This window comes from Tursiops truncatus, chromosome 8 (genome assembly GCF_011762595.2).
Source record: "Tursiops truncatus isolate mTurTru1 chromosome 8, mTurTru1.mat.Y, whole genome shotgun sequence".
Taxonomy (NCBI): Eukaryota; Metazoa; Chordata; class Mammalia; order Artiodactyla; family Delphinidae; genus Tursiops; species Tursiops truncatus.
This window is the reverse complement of record NC_047041.1, coordinates 95,160,125-95,183,487: the sequence shown is the minus strand read 5'-3', so window position 1 is coordinate 95,183,487 and position 23,363 is coordinate 95,160,125. Positions and strand designations below refer to the sequence as shown.

General features: G+C 38.2%; 1 protein-coding gene across 3 annotated transcripts in view; it reads right to left on the bottom strand.

Moving 5' to 3' along the window:
- The window catches only part of CSTPP1 (centriolar satellite-associated tubulin polyglutamylase complex regulator 1), a 187,899-nt gene that overhangs the window by 106,249 nt on the left and 58,287 nt on the right, over nt 1-23,363 (bottom strand). The gene's annotated exons all lie outside the window — the stretch shown is intronic.

Below are 23,363 nucleotides of genomic sequence, written 5' to 3'. Positions count from 1 at the left end.
TGAGTGCTTCCCACCTCCTACACACACACACAAACACACACACACACTGAGGAAGTTTTAATCAGTCATTAGAGCATCTCATATAGTGGGAAATCTTTGTCTTTAGCTGGATGACACTGGCACTCATATCTTTTTGGAGAATACTTCTCCCTCTACCCCACCTGAAATTTATGTTTCCTTAAAGATATTCTTTTTGTATTCTCTCTGACCTATATCAGCTGTCTTAAGAACAACATGGCTTATGGGAACATAACTGGATTGTCTGTTCCAGTTTGGGGGTGGTGGCGTATACCTCCTCTCTGACAATAACGTTAGAGGAAAATCCATGTGCCAAAGGATATAAAAGGTTCCAGACAGACACTAAAGGCAAATAAGAAAAACAAGGGTAGAAAGCGGCCCCTGAATGAGAGTATGAAGTAAAGCCCTAGGGCCCAAGTGAGTCATTGTTTAAGCTGGGCTGGGGAAGGGGAAAAAATATACTCCATTGCCTTTGGGTTCTTCTGCCAAAGAAATAAAGTCTGTAGAGCCTGATGTAATCTAAAAATGGAAAATCCACCAAAGCACAGGCAATTATCCAGTAATCATCACTACCAAAGGCAGACTTCTGGTTCCAGAAAACTCCTAAAGTCCCTGACAAGTAAATCATGAGTGGAAAATATGTTAATCTTTGTAGAGAAGCAGACATTAAACTGAAGATGGCAAGCAACAGAGGGATAGTGGTAATCCCAAATGTCACTTTTCATTTGTTTAGCATTTAAAGGGGGAAAAAATTCTGAATCTCTGAGTTGAACAGGAAAAAATTTCAGGAGCCATCTAATCCATTTTCCTTTTCCCTGACCAAGTTCAGAGGGAAGTGTTTAACCTGTCTTCAACATAGAGTATATTATCACTTAGGATAAAATTAGCCTCCTTCTGTCAATATTAACAACACTGCATGAAAAAGCGAATAACATACCCTTCTTCCCCCATGGAAAACTAGCATACAAATCTAAGATACTATGAGAAAGTATGAGGCAAAGAGTTAGAAGAAAGATTTTTAAAAAGCAACGAAAGTGTTAACCTAATTACGCAGTTTGCAGTGCTGTTGTGTTGAGTAAAGGAAAATGAAAAATAAAGCAAATGAGCTGTTACAGGTAAATGGAGCAGGCCACATTTCTAGCAAATGAAGTCTAGCAAATGATAACATTCTAGCCTAAATTTATGAAGCTACCCAGTAAAGAATTAGTCCCAAAGTGTGCTACACAACCCCCAGGGTAAAAATGCTGATGTCTAGGTCATGGTCTAGGCTGTAAAGGAACTAATACTAGTGAAATTATATCCTTAGTGTAGTTTTTAAAAAATATCTTCTTTTAAGCTAGGGAGTAATTTATTCATTGAAGAATCTAGCTGAGCCTCATTGTATAGATGAATAGAATATACATAAGAATTTATAAAATAGGAATTTTATACAACAAACTGATAGGGCAAAGTCTTACAATACTGAATATAAAAAGACATAATTGTATTTACACTACTGCCTTTAGATAATTCATACCAATAAAATTCATATTTAATTAAAAATAAAAATAATTAGAAATGTTTGATTAGTATGGAGATAATCAGATGACCAGTTGATCATGTAGCTGATCAGTATGGAGATCAGAATCACTATCTAAAGAGTTAATAGACAATCTTAGTATAACCAGGGAAATTCTTTTAGATAAGATGGCTGTAAAGAAAAAGCAGAAAATGCGCTTGCTCAAAGCTTTACTGTTTCTCTTCAACCTGAAATCTCTTTTTCCTACCTCCAACTCTTAAAATTCTATCCATGTCAAATACCATGTTTTGCATGAAATCTTTTCCTGATTCCTCCCACCACAGCCCATTCCCATCATATCTCACTTATAACTCTCTAATGGTACTCACAATTTTGCTGCCTTGTTTTAAAGTTACTGGATGTATTTCCTCTATTAGATTCTATACAGTAATCAATTAGGCTGCACTCATCTTTGTCTCCGTTGCATTACCTAACACATAGTAGATACTGCTCCATAAATGTCTGTGGTAGTTGATTTAGAAAGAAAAGAAAAAAACAGATGAATAACACCAGGCAGAAAGTATCAGGATTTATGTTTGTAACTAGCCATACTAGTGATACTGAAAGTCAAATTTCTACCATCTTTTTAAAAGTCTAGAACTTTGGTCTGATATTAGTATTGTAATACTGCAATACCAGCTTTTTTTTTTTTAATTAGTATTTGCCTGGCATATCTTTTTCTATGCTTTTAATTTCAATCTTTTTGGGTAATTTTTAAAAGATACTTCTTGGGCTTCCCTGGTGGCGCAGTGGTTAAGAATCCGCCTGTCAATGCAGGGGACACGGGTTCGAGCCCCGATCTGGGAAGATTCCACATGCCGCGGAGCAGCTAAGCCCGTGTGCCACAACTACTGAGCCTGCGCTCTAGAGCCCATGAACCACTACTGAACCCGCATGCCACAACTACTGAAGCCTGCGTGCCTAGAGCCCATGCTCCACAAGAGAAGCCACTGAAATGAGAAGCCTGCACACCGCAACGAAGAGTGGCCCCCTCTTGCCGCAACTAGAGGAAGCCCATGTGCAGCAACGAAGACCCAACACAGCCAAAAATAAATAAATTAATTAATTTAAAAAAAAAAAAGATACTTCTCTTGTGAGTGCTGCACAGCTGGATTTGGTTTTTTACCCAATCTTACATTCTCTGTATTTTAGTAAGTTTTTTATATATTTGATTAATTTCTGCCATCTTTTGTCTTTTTATTTTTTTAATTAATTAATTAATTAATTTTTGGCTGCATTGGGTCTTTGTTGCTGCATGCGGACTTTCTCTAGTTGCGGTGAGCAGGGGCTACTCTTTGTTGTGGATGCTTCTCATCACAGTGGCTTCTCTTGTTGCGGAACACAGGCTCTAGGTGCGCAGGCTTCAGTAGTTGTGGCTCGCAGGCTCAGTAGTTGTGGCTCGGGAGCTCTAGAGTGCAGGCTCAGTAGCTGTGGCGCATGGGCTTAGTTGCTCCACGGCATGTGGGATCTTTCCAGACCAGGGCTCGAACCCGTGTTCCCTGCATTGGCAGGCGGATTCTTAACCACTGTGCCACCAGGGAAGCCCTTATTCTGTCTTTTTTAAAAAATATTTATTTATTTGGCTGTTCTGGGTCTTAGCTGCAGCACATGGGATCTTCGTTGCCGCATGTGGGATCTTTGTTGCAGCATGCAGGATCTTTAGTTGTGGCATGCAGGATCTAGTTCCCTGGGATCACACTGGACCACCAGGGAAGTCCCTTATTTTGTCTTTTCTGTGAACTGTTATTCTTTGACTTTTTTTCTCTTTTCCTACTTTTTAGTGTGTTAGTAAAGTTTTTTAAAAATATCACCCCCCCAAAAAAAAATATATCACCCCCCAATTAGTTTGGAAGCTATGACAGAATCTGTAAACTTTTAGTATTTCTCTTAAATTTAACATACATATTTAGCTATACATTTTATTTATTTATTTGCGGTACGCGGGCCTCTCACTGTTGTGGCCTCTCACTGTTGTGGCCTCTCTTGTTGCGGAGCACAGGCTCTGGACACGCAGGCTCAGTGGCCATGGCTCACGGGCCTAGCCACTCCGCGACATGTGGGATCTTCCTGGACCGGGGCACGAACCCATGTCCCCTGCATCGGCAGGCGGACTCTCAACCACTGCGCCACCAGGGAAGCCCTAGCTATACATTTTTAAAATGTCAAATTAATCATCTTTATCACTCTCCAAAACAAGGAACAAAGTACACTTAAATAACTTATTAGCACTCTTCTCATCTTCTGATACTATTTTCTAGAATTTGAATTCTACCTTTTTTTTAATTGAAAAACTTTTTTTTTTTTTTTTTTTTGCGGTACGCGGGCCTCTCACTGTTGCGGCCTCTCCCGTTGCGGACGGAGCACAGGCTCCGGACGCGCAGGCTCAGCAGCCATGGCTCACAGGCCCAGCCGCTCCGCGGCATGTGGGATCCTCCCAGACCGGGGCACGAACCCGTGTCCCTGCATCGGCAGGCGGACTCCCAACCACTGCGCCACCGGGGAAGCCCTGAAAAACTTTTTTTATTGTGGTAAGATATATATAATATTTATCATTTTAACCATTCATAATATTTATCATTTTAACCACTGTAAATGTCCAATTCAGTGGCATTAAACATATTCACAATCCTATATAACCATCATCACTATCTATACCCAAAACTTTTTCATCATCCCCAACAAAAACTCTGTATCCATTTAAAAAATGGCTCCCCCTTCTAGCCTCCTCCCAGACTCTGGTAACCTCTATTCTACTTTCTGTCTCAATGAATTTGCCTATTCTAGGTACCTCATTTAAATGGAATCATACAATGTTTGTCCTTCTATTTCTGGATAATTCACTAAGCATAATGTCTTCAAGGTCCATCCATGTTGTGGAATACTGCAAATTTCATTCTATTTTAAGACTGAATAGCATTCCATTGCATGTATATACCACATTTTGTTTATCCATTCATTTGTCAATGGCCACTTGGGTTGTTTCTACCTTTTGACTGCTGTGAAAAATGCTATGAACTTGGGTGTACAAATATCTGTTCATGTCCCTCCTTTCAATTCCTTTTTGATACATGCCAAGGAGTAGAAATGCTGCATCAAAGAGTAGTTCTAAGTTTAATGTTTTGAGAAACCACCAAACTGTTTTCCACAGTGTCTGTACCATTTTATATCCTCACCAGCAATGCAGAATGGTTCCAATTTCTTCATGTTCTTGTCAACGTCTGTGCTTCCACCACCTCTTTTTAATTTTTGGCTGTGCTGTGCAGCATGCGGGATCTTAGTTCCCTGACCAGGGATTCAACCCACGTCCCCTATGGAAGCATGGAGTCTTTTTTTTTTTAAATAAATAAATTTATTTATTTATTTATTTTTGCCTGCGTTGGGTCTTCATTGCTGAGCGTGGGCTTTCTCTAGTTGTGGCGAGTGGGGGCTACTCTTCGTTGGGTGCGTGGGCTTCTCATTGCAGTGGCTTCTCTTGTTGAGGTGCATGGGCTCTAGGTGTGCGGGCTTCAGTAGCTGTGCTCACGGGCACTAGAGCACAGGCTCAGTAGTTGTGGCACATTGGCTTAGTCGCTCCACAGCATGTGGGATCTTCCTGGACCAGGGCTCAAACCCATGTCCCCTGCATTAGCAGGCGGATTCTTAACCACTGTGCCACCAGGGAAGCCCTGGAAGCATGGAGTCTTAACCACTGGACCGCCAAGGAAGTCCCAACCACCACGTGCTTTTTTAATAGCTCTCTTAGCAGGTGTGAAGTGGTATCTCATTGTGGTATTGATTTGCATTTCCCTAATGACTAATGATGTTGAGTATCTTTTCATGGGCTCATTAGCTATTTGTATATCTTCTTTGGAAAAATGCCCATTTAAGCCCTTTGTCCTTTTATGAATTGTGTTGTTCATTTTTTGTTGTTGCTGAGTTGTAAGAGATCTTTACATAATCTGGATATGAATCCCTTATTAGATATGTGATTTGCAAATATGTACTCTCATTCTATAGGTTGTCTTCTCACTTTCTTGATAGTATCCTTTGATGTACAAAAGTTCTTAATTTTGATGAAGTCCAATTTATCTATTTTTTCTTTTGTTCCCTGTGCTTTTGGTGTCATATCCACGAAATCATTGCCAAATCCAATGTCAAGAAGACATTGGATTGTTTTCTTCTAAGCGTTTTATAGTTTTAGCGCTAAGTTTAGGTCCTTAATGCATTTTGAGTTAATTTTTATATAAGGTGTGAGGTAAGTTTTTCTTTGCAGACAGGTATCCAGTTTTCCCAGCACCACTTGTTGAAAGACTTTTTGAGCAGTCCTTTCCCCAGTGAATGGTACCCTTGGCCCCCTTCTTAAAATCAATTGATCTTACATATGAGGGTTTACTTCTGGGTTCTCTCTTCTATTTCAGTGGTCTATATGTCTGTCCTTAAGCCAGTTCCACACTGTTCCAATTACTGTGGCTTTGTATTGAGTTTCAGAGTTGGGAAGTTTGAGCCTTCCAACTTTATTCTTCTTTTTCAGGATTGTTCTGGCTATTTGAGGCCCTTGCAATTCCACATGAATTTGAGGATTGGTTGTTCTATTTCTGTGAAAAAAAAAAAGCTGTTGGGGCTTCCCTGGTGGCGCAGTGGTTGAGAGTCTGCCTGCCGATGCAGGGGACGCGGGTTCATGCCCCAGTCCGGGAGGATCCCACGTGCCGCGGAGCGGCTGGGCCCGTGAGCCATGGCCGCTGAGCCTGCGTGTCCGGAGCCTGTGCTCCACAACGGGAGAGGCCACAGCAGTGAGAGGCCCGCGTACTGCTAAAAAAAAAAAAAAAAAAAAAAAAAAAGCTGTTGTAATTCTGGTAGGGATTGTGTTGTATCTGTAGACTGCTTTGGGTAGTACTGACATCTTAACAATGTTAAGTCCTCCTTTCCAAGAACATGGGATGTCTTTCCATTTATTTAGGTCTTCTTTAATTTCATTCAGCAGTGTTTTACAGTTTTCACTGTGCAAGTCTTTCATCTCTTTGGTTCGATTTATTTCTAAGTACTCAATTCTTTTAGATGCTGTTGTGAGTAGAATTACTTTCTTAATGTCCTTTTTGGATTGTTGATTGCTGGAATAAAAATACAACTGATCCTGCCTCTGCGTATCCTGCATCTTTACTGAATTCATTTATTAGCTCTAGTAGCTTTTTTTGTGTGTGTGGTATGCGGGCCTCTCACTGTTGTGGCCTCTACCGTTGCGGAGCACAGGCTCCGGACGTGCAGGCACAGCAGCCATGGCTCACGGGCCCAGCCGCTCCGCGGCATGTGGGATCTTCCTGGACCGGGGCGCGAACCTGTGTCCCCTGCATCGGCAGGTGGACTCTCAACCACTGCGCCACCAGGGAAGCCCACTAGTAGCTTTTTTTGTGGATTCTTTGGGATTTTCTGTACATAGGATCATGTCATCTGCAAACAGATAATTTTACCTCTTCCCTTCCAATTTGGATGTCTTTTATTTCTTTTGACTCTACTTTTTTTTTTAATGTAAAAAAGTTATTAATTTTTAGTTAATAGCTAATTAAGTTTACCAACATTTCATACCAATTTTCATCCTCACTACTATTTTTTGCTCCTTCTCTCTTGGTTCAATTATTTTCTTGCTAAAGTTCATCTTCTAAGAAATGTCCATTTCAATTTTTTGGACTTGACATCAAAAGCAAAGGCAACAAAAGTAAAAATAAACAAGTGGGACTACATCAAATTAAAGAACTTCTGCACAGTAAAGGAAACCAGCAACAAAATGAAAAGGCAACCTACTGAATGGGAGAAAATATTTCAAATCATATTCTGATAAGGGGTTAATATCAAACTATATGAAAAACTCATGCAACTCAATAGCAAACAAAAACAAAACAAAAAAACAATCTGATTAAAAAATAGGCAGAAGATCGGAATAGACATTTTCCCAAAGAAGTCATACAGATGGCCAACAGGTACATGAAAAGGTGCTCAACAGCACTAATCATTAGGAAAATGCAAATCAAAACCACAATGAGAGGGGCTTCCCTGGTGGTGCAGTGGTTGAGAGTCCGCTTGCCGATGCAGGGGACACGGGTTCGTGCCCCGGTCCGGGAAGATACCACATGCCACGGAGCGGCTAGGTCCGTGAGCCATGGCGACTGAGCCTGTGCGTCTGGAGCCTGTGCTCCGCAACGGGAGAGGCCACAACAGTGAGAGGCCTGCGTACCACACAAAAAAATAATAATAACAAAAATAGAACTATCATATGATTCAGCAATTCCACTTCTGAGTATTTATCTAAAGAACTGCTCAAAAAGATATCTGCACCCCCATGTTCATTGCAGCATTATTTATAGAAACCAAGATATAGATGCAAGCTAAGTGTTCACTGATGGATGAAGTGATGATAGAGAAAATGTGATATATATACATAATGGAATATTACTTGGCCATAAAAAAGAAGGAAATTTTGCCATTTGTGACAACAAGAATGGACCATGGGGGCATTCTGCTAAGTGAAATAAGACAGAGAAAGTCAAATACAAATACTTCATATAAGTATGATCTCACTTATATGAAGAATCTGAAAAAGAAAACAAAACAACAAAAAAACAAGCTCACAGATACAGAGAACAGACTGATGGTTGCCAGAGGCAACCATTTTGGGGGATGGGCAAAATGGGTGAGGGGGGTCAAAAGGTACAAACTTCCAGTTATAAATAAGTCATGGGGATGTAATGTACGCCATGTGACTATAGTTAATAATATTGGCACATTTAAAAGCTGCTAAGACAGTAAGTCTAAAAAATTCTCATCACAAGAAAAAAATTCTGTAACTATGTGTGGTGATGAATAATAACTAGGCTTACTGTGGTGATCATTTCACAATATATACAAATACCAAATCATTATGTTGTACACCTGAAACTAATATAACATTGTATGTCAATTATACCTCAAGGTAAAAAAAAAAAAAAGAAAAAAATTGAAAGAAAAAAAGAAAGGTCCATTTCACAACATACATGTATGTCAAGTCATTATGCTGTACACCTTAAATTTATATAGTGTTGTATGTCAATTATATCTCAGTAAAACTGGGGGAAAAAGTTGGAAATTATTCAAGAAAAAAAGTAAAGAAAGAATGGTCCACAATCATTATCTGAAATCCTTGGGACCTCTCTGTTTTGGAACTGACAAATTTTTGGATTTTATAAAGGCAACATGTTGGACAAACTAGCTGTGATATAACACATCCAGTGGGTCCGGGGAAGCAGCCCACAGTCAAGCATATTAAAATTTCCACAGTGAAACATATAGTCACACTAGGTAGAATAAATAAAGACAGCCTCATAAACTAGTTCAGGTCAAGTGTGCCCACAAATGAGTTTGCTGAAAACTTACCCAAAAAACCTTGTTTTTTAAGCTTTTTTGAGTTCTGAATTGTGAATTTCTGAATACTCATAGACCTGTCATTTACACAAAAGTCTGTGGGTGGTAAATACTCTTGCTTTTCATCTTCCTGAAAATATCTTTATTTTACCCTCTGGAGTTATGATTTAACCAGGTGGAGAATTCTGGATTGCCATTTATCTTCCCTCAGCACTTTAAAGATACTACTCCATTGTCATCTGGCACCTATCATTGTTGTCAAGATGCCAGCAATCAAACTTCTGACATTCTTGTTGGAGTTAATCATTCTTATCATTCATATAAGCTATTTATTGTTAATGTTCTGCAGATTCTACAATGTGTCTACCATGTAGGTTTATTTTTGTTTATCTTGCTCAGGACTTTCACCTGACTTATGTATTTTGTCAAATCTGTAAAGTTCTCAGCCAGTATCTTTTAAAATATTGCTCCTTTGCCATTTTCTCTATCCTTTTCTTCTAAATCTCCTATTAGATACACATTGTTGCCTCTCAGTGTCTCTCACCTGTCCTTTTACAGATTTTCTCTCTTGATCTTTGTGTTACACTTAGTATTATCTTCTAAATTATGAATTCTCTATTCTATTATGTCTGGTCTAGAGTTCATTCTCTCTCAGTTTTTAAAAAAATCAATTAACTTTTTTATTTCTAGAACTTTCCATTTGTCTTTTAAGGCTTATACATGGCTTTGTTTCATTTTGCCTGTTCTTGTTTCCCAATTTTTGTTCTCTCTTTATTTATTTATTTTTTTATTGAAGTATAATTGATTTACAATGTTGTGTTAGTTTCTCATATACAGCAAAGTGATTCAGATATATATATATATATTCTTTTCTATTATAGGTTATTACAAGATATTGAATACAGTTCACTGAGCTATACAGTACAACCCTTGTTGTTTATCCATATTTTGTTCTCTTTTTATATTACTACTATTCTTTCTTTTTTCTCCCTGAGGATCCTAAACTTCATTTCAAAATCAATTTAAAATAATTAACTTTATTTTCTCTGGAGTAAATTTATATTTCAATTGCTGGGTTTATTGGCTCTTTTTCTTAGCATCAATTTTCCTTATATGTTTTGGAATTGCAGTGTGCAAACTCATCTTAAGTGGCAGGCTTTATTCTCTCTACTTGTTTATTCTCTCACTGTCTCCTGGAGACAGATCCTAGTTCAGAACTAGGTCTTATATTGGATGACTTAAGACTCCATTCCTGATGATACTGGGGATATCACAGAGACCACAGAGACTATCACTGAATCCCTGAGTAGCTTAGACCTGAGTAGCAAGACTAAGTCCTGACTACAAGGGTGTCTGCTTCCTCTTGTACTCCCAGGTTTTATATAAGCCATTTTCCAGATAGCAATAATAAGTTTTTTTATGAATCCTCTTTAAAGGGGTAGAGGAAGAAAAGTCTGGCTTTAGTCTCTTGCCCTGTGTGTGACACTTTTAGTCTTTACTATTCCATCAGAAATGAGCACTTAGTTACCTATGCTTGCTTCTGAACCCAGAGTACAGGAGGCCTAAGGTTTTAGTCCCATTAACATTGTGGTTTTGTTTAGTTCTTCGTCTATAGGTGAATTTATATTGATTTTACACATGGCTATGTCCTTTAAATTTTCTCTCAGAAAATTTTATCATTACCATGTGTTTGGAATGAATAGGAGGACCAAATCACAAACACTGAAAGCCATTATGACCAGAAATCCAAAACAAACTTTCTACCTGCATAAAAATGTACCTTCTTGGGGCTTCCCTGGTGGCACAGTGGTTGAGAGTCCGCCTGCCGATGTAGGGGACACGGGTTCGTGCCCCGGTCCGGGAAGATCCCACATGCAGCAGAGCGGCTAGGCCCGTGAGCCATTTGTGAGCCTGTGCTCCACAATGGGATAGGCCACAACAGTGAGAGGCCTGCATACTGTGTACCGCAAAAAAAAAAAAAAAAAAGTACCTTCTTATTAATTTTTCATTGTATTTAACTAAACTGAAATGTTCTTTAATAGTCATGAATCTTGAGAACAAATTAGTGGTTACCACAGGGGAGAGGGGTAGACGGAGGGGCAAAATAAGTGGAGGGAATTCAGAGGTACAAACTACTAGGTATAAAATAAATAAGTTACAAGGACGTAACATACAACACAGGGAATATAATCAATATTTTATAATAATTTTGTATGAAGTATAATCTATAAAATATCAAATTACTATGCTGTACATCTGAAACTAATATAATATTGTAAGTCAACTATACTTCAATAAATAAATAAAATTGGATCACAAATTTTGAAAAAAGAAGTTATCAATCTTACTTGTAAAATCAAACAAAAAAGTTCCTAAAAATATCTTAAAGGCCATACAAAAGTATATCAGATGCCTGCCTCAAACAGAGTTCTCCAAAAACCAGTATTTAAATTTCATTGAGCAAAATCTTTCATTTTCCTTAAGTTGTTGGTTTTATACCCTTGAGATGTCAATTTTTTTTAAGTTTGAAATAATTTCAAATTTACAGAAGAGTTACAAGAATAGCCCAAAGGATTCCTGCATATCCCTTACCTAGATTACCTGAATGCGAGTATTTTACTACATTTGCTCTCAGTACAACATTCTTTCTCTCTCATTCTCTCTCTACTCTCTGTCACACCCATACATATATGTATAAATATAGGTATTTATATATATTATATTTCAGAACTGTTTAAGAGTAAGTTGTAGACGTGATGCTCCTTCACCCCTAAACACAGTATGTATTTCCTAAAAAATAATTCTCTTATGTAACAATAGTACAATGAACAATATCAGAAATTAGAATCAATATAATACTTTTATCTAATCTACAGACCTTATTAAGATTTCACTAATTGTTCCAGTAATGTCTCCTTCATAGGAAAAGAAAATTCAAGATGATACACTGCATTCAGTTGTCATGACATTTTAGTCTCCTTTAATCTGAAACAGTTCCTGGGTCTTTCTTTGTATTTCATGACATTGACTTTTTTTTTTTTTTTTTTTTTTTGCAGTACACGGGCCTCTCACTGTTGTGGCCTCTCCCATTGCGGAGCACAGGCTCCGTACGCGCAGGCTCAGCGGCCATGGCTCAAGGGCCCAGCCGCTCCGCGGCACGTGGGATCCTCCCGGACCGGGGCACGAATCCGCGTCCCCTGCATCGGCAGGCGGACTCCCAACCACTGCGCCACCAGGGAAGCCCGACATTGACATTTTTAAAGAGTACAGATTGTACTCCAATTTGGGTTTGTCTGATGTTTCCTCATGATTAGATTCAGGTTATACTCTTTTGGCAGGATTATCACAGAAGTGATGCTTAGTTTTCCCAGTGCATCATATCAAGAGGCACTTGCTATGGATTAGTCTAATTACTGGTGATATCAACTTTGGTCATTTAGGTAAAGCAGTGTCTGCTAGGTTCACCCACTGTAGAGCCATCCTTTGTAATTAGTAAGTATCTTGTGGGGAGATACTTTGAGGCTGTGGAAATATACTGTTACTCTTCAAACTTTCATTTGCTACTTTCAGCATCTACTGATAATTCTTGCCAGAAACAATAAAAATGATGATGGTTTTGCCAAATGGTTATTTTTCCCCTAATTACATCATTTCATCTACCTTTATAAGTTGACTTTCTACAATAAAGAGAAGATACATGTAAATATTTTTATTTCTTGTTCTTTCTTATACTATAGGTAGCATAATACAGATATCCTTTTGTCCAATTCATAGGGATCTGATGATCTCTTTTTAAGCTGTCATGAATAAAAAGTTCAAGAACTCTCTGTTTGGATCCTCTGGCCACACGAGAACCAGAGATATCAAAATTAAAATGTCTCTGTGAATTATATCATTTTTATCTTAAAAGGTATAAATAAAGTTATTAAAATGAAATTAAGAACAAATGTCTCAAATTGATTTTAACAAGAAAATAAATTATTTAAATTTCATAGTTTTCGCATTTTATTTGCTTAATAGTTGATTAACTCTAGAGTAACAGATCAAGAAAATACAGCAGAAGCTGTGCTTAAAATTAATGACTTTATAACCAGACATTTGTAAACATGTTAAGTAGTGTGAGTTCTTGATAAAATTTCATTTTCTCATTTAATAACAAAGGCTGTTTATACAGAAAAAAGTCAACAGACTTCTATTAAGTGGTATCTGTTTTCTCCTGAAAAACTAAAGAAGTTCTAAGAATTTGTTTATGGTATCAATTCCACATAAACACCTTAATGTTGGATATTAAAAAGCAAAAAGTCAGAATTGATTTAAATTACTTTGGTGAAGTGGCCAGTAACTCAAGAACTACCAAGGAAAGAATTAAATATAAATGTCATCGTAGTAGATTTACATACATAGCCATTCACATTCTAGATAAAGAAATAACAAAGAGCAAAAGGACCAGATTAAAATATTCCAGTTCATTTTCAATGTGCCAAGAGGCAAAAGTTCAAAGTTCCTATAATACTTCAAATCTTCCAGGTACTTCTTGCTCTTACTCAAAATGAAAACAGCCAATGAGTACTGACCTACACAATTAAATTGGATTGCAGCAGTTTGGTCTTCTTAGGCCAGTCTCGTCTCCTTTTTTCTTTCTAAAATCAGGCAAGCTCATTAGAATATACTATCTTCTGTTAGAATTGGGACTGTTTTTTGCTGTTTTGAGATGGGTTTATTTGCAAGAAATCCTAAACGGATCTACTAAGAAAGTAAAATATGAGAACAGATCACACCCAATTATGCAGCACAAACTGGCCACACAAGGTGATAAATACACAGGGTAGAGATCAACCTCTGAAAAATAAATAAGATCAAAGATCCAAAACATTTTGGAAAAAATCATGATTTAAAGTAACCTTTTATTGCTTCTGGAAGCAGAAGGAAAAAAGATATTCCATAGAGAGGGAATAGAAAAGAAAGCTTTTAGGGCATATTTCCCATTAATGGATTGGAAAAATTAGCAGATTGGCGTTTTGTGCTGCAAAAAGTCACTAAACCCTAAAGATGTATTCCTGGGGCGTGATTTGGTCCCCAGAACTAACTAAGCCTGGGTTTGTTCTTTCCTTCCTTGTGAAGTTCAGACGAAGCCTAAGCCCTTACGTGTCTTCTTTCCATTGCCTATCTGCTGTAGAATTTTGCAATGCTAACTTGATGAGAGAAATCGGTGAAGCATGTCAGCTTGGTCTATGTTGCAGAACCCCAAAGTATTATAGTTTCGGCAACACACTTGAATAGAAATTACCTCACACCAATTTCTTTATTATAGTGCTACAAAGAAATTTCTGCAGAAAAGTTTAATGCAGAATTTCTAAAACCATCTAACTCTCTACTGGGCTGTTATAATCTATTGTTCAAACATACAATACACCCATAACAGAAAAAAAATAAATGAACATCATGACCCTGTATCCAAGGAGAAATTTGACCAAGTGTGTGTGTGTGTTTTAATTAATTAATTGATTGATTGATTGATTTTTGGCTGCTTTTGGTTCTTCGTTGCTGTGCATGGCTTTCTCTAGTTGCGGCGAGCAGGAGCTACTCTTCATTGCGACGCGCAGACTTCTCATTGCGGTGGCTTCTCTTGTTATGGAGCACGGGTTCCAGGTGCGCGGGCTCAGTAGTTGTGGCTTGCGGGCTCTAGAGCGCAGGCGCAGTAGTTGTGGTGCACAGGCTTAGTTGCTCCGCAGCATGTGGGATCTTCCCAGACCGAGGCTCGAACCCGTGTCCCCTGCATTGGCAGGTGGATTCTTAACCACTGCGCCACCAGGGAAGCCCACCAAGTGTGGTTTTAACATATGGGACATTTGGAATATGGTTCTGTTCATAGATACGCATCAGGTGAATCGACTGCAAGTCATCTTCTCTGTTGGCCAGGAAGATATAAGTGTAAGCAGTATAGAAAATAGAAAGCTGCCATGCTGCAGGTGGACACTCACAAGCCTCTTCATCTTCTCATTCTCAGCACTGGCTAAATCAGAACTAGAATATCTGAGATCATTGGCTTCTAAAAAAAAATCTCCAATTTAGGAAGAAATCCAACAGGCCCTAATCAATCTTCAGTCACTGTCTAGGGATAGGTGAACCAATTTGTGAGAACTGAGCTGCCCTTGTGGTGGATGAGATTGGTAATTTCTGCAACAGTAAAACAACTAAATCAGAAGCTTATCGGTTCACTCTAATGCCTTAGCATTGGCATTTCATACCAAGGTTTTTTTTGGCCTGACTGAGTAATCCTCAGTAGCAGAGCTAGTTTTCAGACCATGACATCAGTGATATCATATTCTACTGCATTATGAAGTGAAAAACTCACAAGACAGCCTCAGGCCCTGAGAGCTACGAAAAGCTTCTGCAATGGGAAGCATAAGCAGCGCCGAGCTTTCTTTCCTTGGTTGCTTCACCAAGTACTCTTCTGTCGCCAAACCCCAGAAAGAATCTTCTTAAAGCAGCGGAAGAGAGCACTTGTCCCATCCTGGGCTGATGCCAAGGGGAAAGGAGAGTGTTTCCAGATAGGGTGATCACCAAGCAAATTCTCCCCAGAAGACTAAGCAAAGGACTTCGTTCTCATATGCTGCTTCTCTGAAAGTAAACTGCTCTCCTCTGGATCTTTATTCATAATTCAGTTAGGCCCCCTGCCAGAGTTAAAAAATGTTTCAAACTCCCCTTTCAAGCCTTCCAACTTCAAAACTGATTGCCGAACGCCTGGCATGCTATGGTAAACTCTCAACTGCATATAAATTCCTTACCCACTTGTATCAGTAGAAAAGCAAGATGATTCATTAACATCTGTTTATCCCTTGCAGTTTTAAGTGTTAAGGAACATCTCTTTTATATTGCTCTTTACTCCATGCCAATAGAAACAGGCAAATACATGTACCTCAGGATGGGAAATCAATGCACAGAGAGAGCACTGGGAGAAAATTTCTGCATACATACTCTTTACAGCATGTTAGAAATTTAAATTACAAAAAGACAATGTAGCAATTTAGAAAATGCTTTTCATATACTATAAAAAAAAACAGGAAATAAAATTGTGTGTACATTATAATTTTAACTACAATAAAGTAGGTCTACAATAAGGAAAATGATTAAAAAAATTTAAAAGAATTGTATTTACTCATTGAATTAGGATTGTTAGCTTCTAATTGATTTCTGTCTTCCATATATTCTACAATATTATGTTACATTTTTGTAAGAAAAATATTTTTTAACAACAGTTACCATAAATCTCTAGTTTTTCTCATTCCTACAAGGCCTTTAAACACAGGTCTTGATAACAGAACTTCCAGGAGCTTGCCGAATTTCACTTGAAATCAAGAGTAATTGTGTTTCCATGATTTCTCTGGGGAAACATCTCCTAGCCTTACAGGAAAAATTTCTGGACAAAGGATGTTCCTCCTTAGAATGCTGTAGTATTTCTGTTATGTCTTACCTCCTGCTACATGTTACATCTCACATATTTTCTTATGTGGTCTCTAAACCTGTTATCTGTTATTTCTTTCTCTTCGGCTCTACCTTTCAACCTCTGTATCTCTTTTGTCAACAGGCTCATCCCACCGGTACTATTTTTTTCTGCTACTGTAGTTCAATTTAGTGCTGCAGGTAAGGCTCTCCTTAGTCATCCTCAGATACATCCTGCCGTTCCTTCCCTACAGTGTGATTACTCTCTACCTCCAGACCTCAAAACAGCTTTTGTCTGTTTTACTGCCAGATCACATATCATATTCTTATCTAATTTCTTGTCAGTTTTCTTCTTTAGCTTTTTCAGCTCAATACTAGTTTCCTTCCAGGTTTTTCCCACCCATTGCATATCTGAGCTTTGTACAACAGTAGATGACATTTCAAGGAACATTCTATTTTCTGCCTACAGCTATAGCTTCTAGGATTTTTTGTATCATCCTTTTGTTCTCACTAGGATCCTCAATATGGTCCCATTAGCATCATTTGCAGATCTCATTGAAGACCCAACCCTATTTTTAGGGTCCCTTAAATGTTAAAAACCCTTTCCCTGCTACCCCCCCACCCCCATTCAGGAGCTGCAGGCATTACATTTATCAGCTCTCTCGGTTCAAAGCCAGCAAGTAATTCTCAAACCACCATCCCTTGTTCTCGTTCGAGATTATATGAATTAGGCTGAGAAAAAAAATGCTTCATACAAATGCTTTAGTCATAGGCCAAAGTCTTGGATTTGATTATAATTCAAAATGATAATAAAATTGAAGGGGTGTTGGGAACACACCAAACAGGGTTTGCTCTGTTAGAGCCACACACATCAGTCTTGCGGCTGCTGATTCCATTCTCTTCTAGGTTATTATTTCATCTTATCATGTCTTGTGTTACACTATTACCATTATCTCCAGAGTTACCTTCTTTGTGTTGTTTTTTGTTTTATCTCCAAAGTTGGTCTCACTTTTTAGAAAATAAATGCAGTTTCTTTTGGTAGCCATGTATACTTATTTATTTAAAGCTACTGGTAAATCCATTTATATTTTTAAAATACTCATTTTCCTGACTTTAGGTGAAAGCTATTTTGTTTTCTCTTACCTTTCCAAGTTCAAGTCCATTCTTTTCAATCTTTTACATTAGTTAGGAACTCCTAAAATGAGAGAGCTCCAGGCATACATGATTAAAGTAGCCTTAATGATTCAGCAGTCTATGATGGAAAGAAGTCAGTTTCTTCCTGATACCTTTATAAAAATCTCTTCAAACTTTCTTATTAACTCATCAGATTTCAATGTCACTTTGATTTGTTTTCTTATTTCCAGCAGAGAATTTTATTTCTAAAGATATATGAGGGAAGCACATGCCGTGGAGCAACTAAGCCCGTGCGCCACAACTACTGAGCCTGCGCTCTAGAGCCCCCGAGCCACAACTACTGAAGCCCGTGCGCCTAAAGCCCATGCTCCACAACAAGAGAAGCCACTACAATGAGAAGCCCACACACCACAACAAAGAGTAGCCCCGGCTCACTGCAACTAGGGAAAAGCCCGCACGCAGCAACAAAGACCCAATCTAGCCAAAAATAAATAAATAAATAAATTTATTAAAAAAAAAAAAGATATATGAGGGAAGAACTCTAGATAGTAGGCAGGTTCTTACACAAAACTTTTGTAAACACTGAGAATCTAATGTGTTATTTGGTTAAAGACCTCAGAGAAAGAGGTGCCACAAAGTTTCTGAAGATCCTAGGATAGTTACTCCAGGAAATCTTAAAGAAAGAACATAAAAATTTAACAAGGGCCTCCCCGTTCCCCAAACACCTGTTTGTCAGGTGAAGTCTTGAATTCATTCACATAAAACTTTCTCTGTGACATAAAACTTCTTAATATTGATTTATTTTAGAACATTACCACTCTCTAATTCTTTACTTGGTGCCATTAGACTTCTAAAAAACAAAGGACATTTTTCAATACTCTTTTGTGATTGATTGAAAATCACAAAGCAGCTATAGATGACAGAACCTAATGAAAATCTATACTGAAAACTCACTTTTCCTGCCAAACCTTTAAAGATTCACTTTAAGTAAGAAATATTTTTTCTTTTTTTTTTTTTTAAAAAAGAGGGACACAAACAATAACTTGGACATAAACTTGTACCTTAGAAAGTAAGATATTGGTAGAATTACCATATAAACCAGCAATTTCACTTCCAGGTTTATTGTCAAAAGAAATGAAAGTAGGGACTCAGATATCTGTACACCCACGTTCATGGTGGTATTATCCACGATAGCCAAAAAGTGGAAGCAACCTAAGTGTCCATTGACAGGTGAATGAATAAACAAAATGTGATACATGCATACAATGAAATATTATTTAGCCTCAAAAAAGGAAGGAGATTCTGATACATGGTACGACATGGATGAACCTGGAGGACATTAAGCTAAATGAAATAAGCCAGTCACAAAAAGACAACTATTATATGATTCCACCTATATGTGGTATCCAGAGTAGTCAACTCATAGAGATAGAAAGTAGAATGGTGGTTATCAGGGCATAGGGGGAGGAGGAAATGGGGAGTTAGTGCTTAATGGGTACAGAGTCCCGGTTTGGGAAGATGAAAAAATTCTGAAGATGGATGGTGGTGACTGCTGCAAAACAATGTGAATGTACTTAATGTCACAGAAATGTAGACTTAAAAATGGTTAAAATGGTAAATTGTATGTTATGTATATTCTACCACAATAAAAATAAAGAAATGAAGATACTGGTTAAGATAATAGTAGTAACACAAAAACCCAGTATGTATATTTATAGAATTGCCTGATGGAATGAGAAATTGGAAGTTATAACCATAACATTTTTTAGAGTGGGTCCAAAGTAAGAATGTCTACAGCTTTGTTACTGAAAGTGTGGACCAGCGACGGCAGCATCGGTGTCCCTTAGAAGCCTCTTAGAGATCAGAATCTAGGTCCCATCCCAGACCTAATAAACCCCATTCTGCATTTTAACAAGATCTCCAGGTGATTCATATGCACATTAAAGTTTGAGAAGCGCTAGTCTGGGGCAAATCTTACCACTTTTTAGCTGTGTGACTTTGGGCCAGGTACTTAACCACTTTGTGTCTCAATTATGTTTTATCTGTAAAATGGTGATAATAGGAATGCTTACTATATAAGGTTGCCAAAGATTAAACGTGATAATAATGCCTGTGGTATAATTCTTGGCACATTCAGGGACTATTAGCTATTATTATTACTTTGATGTACAGAAAATCTGTGAAAGTGGATTTCAGGGACTTTTCTAAAAATAGTAAATTTAGGAAGTCAACATTTTCCAGAGGATATGAATGGTGCCTGGCTTTTAAGAGATAATTGTGAAAAAGGATATATGGGAGGTAATAGTTTTGACAAAGTATGAAGGGGTGGAAATGACTTTCTTCAGAAGACCCAATATAGTAGAGAAAAGGTGTCAAATTCATTCACAGTGGGGGAATTTTTTTCTTGTTAAAGTATGTGAGGACCAGACAAACATTATTTACAAAATATAAATGGACTAGAAGTAGCTTTTGATGACAATGTCATATTTGAAAAATATTTTAGGGGCTAAATGGTATGTTTTTCACATGTCTGAAATCCCCGTGTGGGAGATAATCTTTCAGCTGAAATATCACAAATATATTTGACTTATGTGATAAAGGACCAATATTTGGCTAAGGAGCAAGCTGGAAGAGAGTGAAATAGTAACAAGGTGGGGAGACAAAAAGGACAGCTACATAGGCGTCCATGAACTTCTAGCACCTGGGCCACAATTCTCAGAAGATGTCATTGAGTTCCTAACCTAATTTCTCTAACTGGGGATCTTTCCTTGTCCCAGAAAAGACTTTTGAAGACAGAGAGGATTAAAAAAAATAATATTGTTAAGAAGCGAGGTTGCTGGGCTTGCACTTTACTAGCCGGAATCCCTTTATCTTTCCTGAGAGCCCCCCAGATCTCTTTTATTCTAGGTCAGTAATTTAACACTCTCAGCTCTCAATTCAAAGCCAGTAATGACCTTGCTGTGCTGAATTATTAGCTTAGGATATAGAAAGAGAGAGAGAGGGAAGGGGAAAAAAAAAAAAAAAACCCTAAAAACAACAGAGGCCTTTTGATCAGAGCACCAAACTGCAGTTCGCTGTAACTCAAGCTGCCCATTCTTATATGGCAGGTATTAAGGACTCCCCCTGCCAGGCAGGACCCTATTAAAAGACAATAGCTGTTTGAAAAGGGTAAGCAAGTTGATATGGATATAATAGGCCACATATGGGGGCCCTTTTCTACTCTGAAATAAAGCTCCTTCTTAAGAGTTGTGAGCTGGGAAATCCAGTATTCAGTAAGGCAGGAGGAGGAGATATAATAGAAGAGAGTGGGTAGCCATGCAGAAATGCTTGAAGGTGCTTCAGGAAAAAGGGACGAGGGCTTTGGGGAGCCTGCAGAGATGAGCATCAATCACTGAGCATAGAGGCTTTCAGAATGGCCAGGTGCTCTTAGGTCCCCAAGAGCTTTTTAGGACCAGTGATGACAAAGATTTGGCTGGAACTAATATAGTGGTTAGCTTCTCTAATGGGTTAACAACAACAACAAAAAACCAAGCAGCGAACTAGTAAGCTCTTGCCAGGAATGATGCAGCTGGCAATAAGTAATCCTTTCTGCCTTGTTTTAAACAACCTAACATGCAAACATCCTAAACTCCTGATGAGTACCATCTAGTGCCACTAAATGTTCTTGTTATCTCTAGGATGATATTTTAAAAAAAAAAAAGAAAGAAAGAAAAAAGCCCTGCAGAACAGAGACAGTGAACTCCAAAGAAATTGCCTCTTGCCTACAAACTACACACTTCCTCTGATGCAGAGAGGTAACCACGGGACCTGGGACTTCTCACTTTATTAGCTAACCGATACTTATCTATCACCAAAACACTATGCCCATTAAAGGATGATGCTTTTCGAGGATCTTAAATCCACAACAGAATTTCCCAACCACTGTTTTAGCTATCTCTTAAGTTCTTGTATGTTACAAAACAAGGAAGGATTTAAGAGTGATTCAAGTGAAGGATTTAAGTGAATTAACAATTCAAAACAATTCAATTGTTTGAATTGAATTCAAACAATTCAAGTCGTTTATGACTAAATTCTGAATCCCTAAATTCCTAAGCAAAAATATCAGAAAGGTATTTTTCTTTCATCCACCACCCTTTTCTAATTGCCAAATGAACAGCTCTCCAATTCCCAACCACTGTAATTAATGGGCTAGCTTGATGGAATTTACAACCAAAGAAAAAACACAAGGGATCTCTTAACACTTGCTTGTTCCACTGAGCGGTCAACAGGGCACAAAACTGATCTTTAGCAAATTAAAGGGTTTTGCCGATTAAAGAGAAAATCTGGATTCCTAAGAAAAAAATTCTGTCTTACCACCAGGCTTAAAACTCCAAAATAAACATACAATTTTTACAAAAAGTTATTACAGATAATTGTTTCCATAAAATATCACAATTCTAAACTACTTTCCATTATGTAGACCCATCTCAGATAGGGTCATCACGTAAGAAAGGAGGGACGAGCAAGGGAGAGCAATGAAAAGAGTAATGGGGAACATCAAACACCACGTTCATTCCCTAATTCATGCCTTAGCATATGGTGACCGTATTTTCGGAAGTTCAAATTGGGACCTAGTCTAAAAAAGTTTTTATTTGGTGTGTGGGCCACTTTCAGGTGTGCGAAACAGCCTATAGATTTTTTATATATAGATATAGGTATAATGATTATGTTTAAATGCCATGCTAATTGATAAATATTAAATGTCATATCATTTGATAAATCTTAAAAGATATACAGCCTATATAATCTGAAAAATAATATTCATTATACAGAACAGCATGAATAGTATGATACCATTGATATAAAACTACATGGGTGCATATGCAAGTAGACAAGATGTTTGAAAGAACAGAGAAAACGAAGGCAAGAAAAAAAATTGAAGAAAATTTCTCAGAACTGAAAGACATGAGTTCCCAGAACAAAAGGATCCTTAAAAGCCCAGCACAATGAATGAATATAGATGCACACCAAGGCACATCATTGTAAAAAATTAGACTCCACCATTTTTTTCTTTAAATGAACAAGCCAGTTTCTTTTTGTTTGTTTTTCTGTTTTTTTTACTTATTTTTTGCCCGTGTTGGGTTTTCGTTGCTGCTCGCAGGCCTTCTCTAGTTGTGGCTAGTGGGGACTACTCTTCATTGTAGGGCATGGGCTTCTCACTGCAGTGGCTTCTCTTGTTGAGGAGCACAGGCTCTAGGTGTGTGGGCTTCAGTAGTTGCAGCATGCAGGCTCAGTAGTTGTGGCATGCAGGCCCTAGAGCACGCAGGCTTCAGTAGTTGTGGCATGTGGGCTCTAGGGCACACGGGCTTCAGTAGTTGTGGCACGCGGGCTCAGTAGTTGTGGCTCGTGGGCTCTAGAGCGCAGGCTCAGTAGTTGTGGTGCATGGGCTTAGTTGCTCCGCGGCATGTGGGATCTTCCCAGACCAGGGATCGAACCCTTGTTCCCCCACATCGGCAGGCAGATTCTTAACAACTGCACCACCAGGGAAGTCCTAGACTCCACTTTTTATTGGGGGTGTGGCAAGGTCACTTTGTAGAAGAACATGTAGGATAGGAGACATTGGTGCAGCTATCTTTGGAAAATATAATCTGCCACAGTTTCCCTCCCAAATTTACATTCCTCCCAAATGCAAAATACACCCTGCTCTCCTAAACCCCTAAAGTCTAACTCCATTTCAGCATCAACCCAAACTCCAGGATCTTGTCATATAAATCAAAACCAGGTGCAGATGAAGTTCCTCAAGTACAACTTTTGGGGTACAGCTCCACAGTCTGATTACTCATCTAAACACCTGTAAACTGAG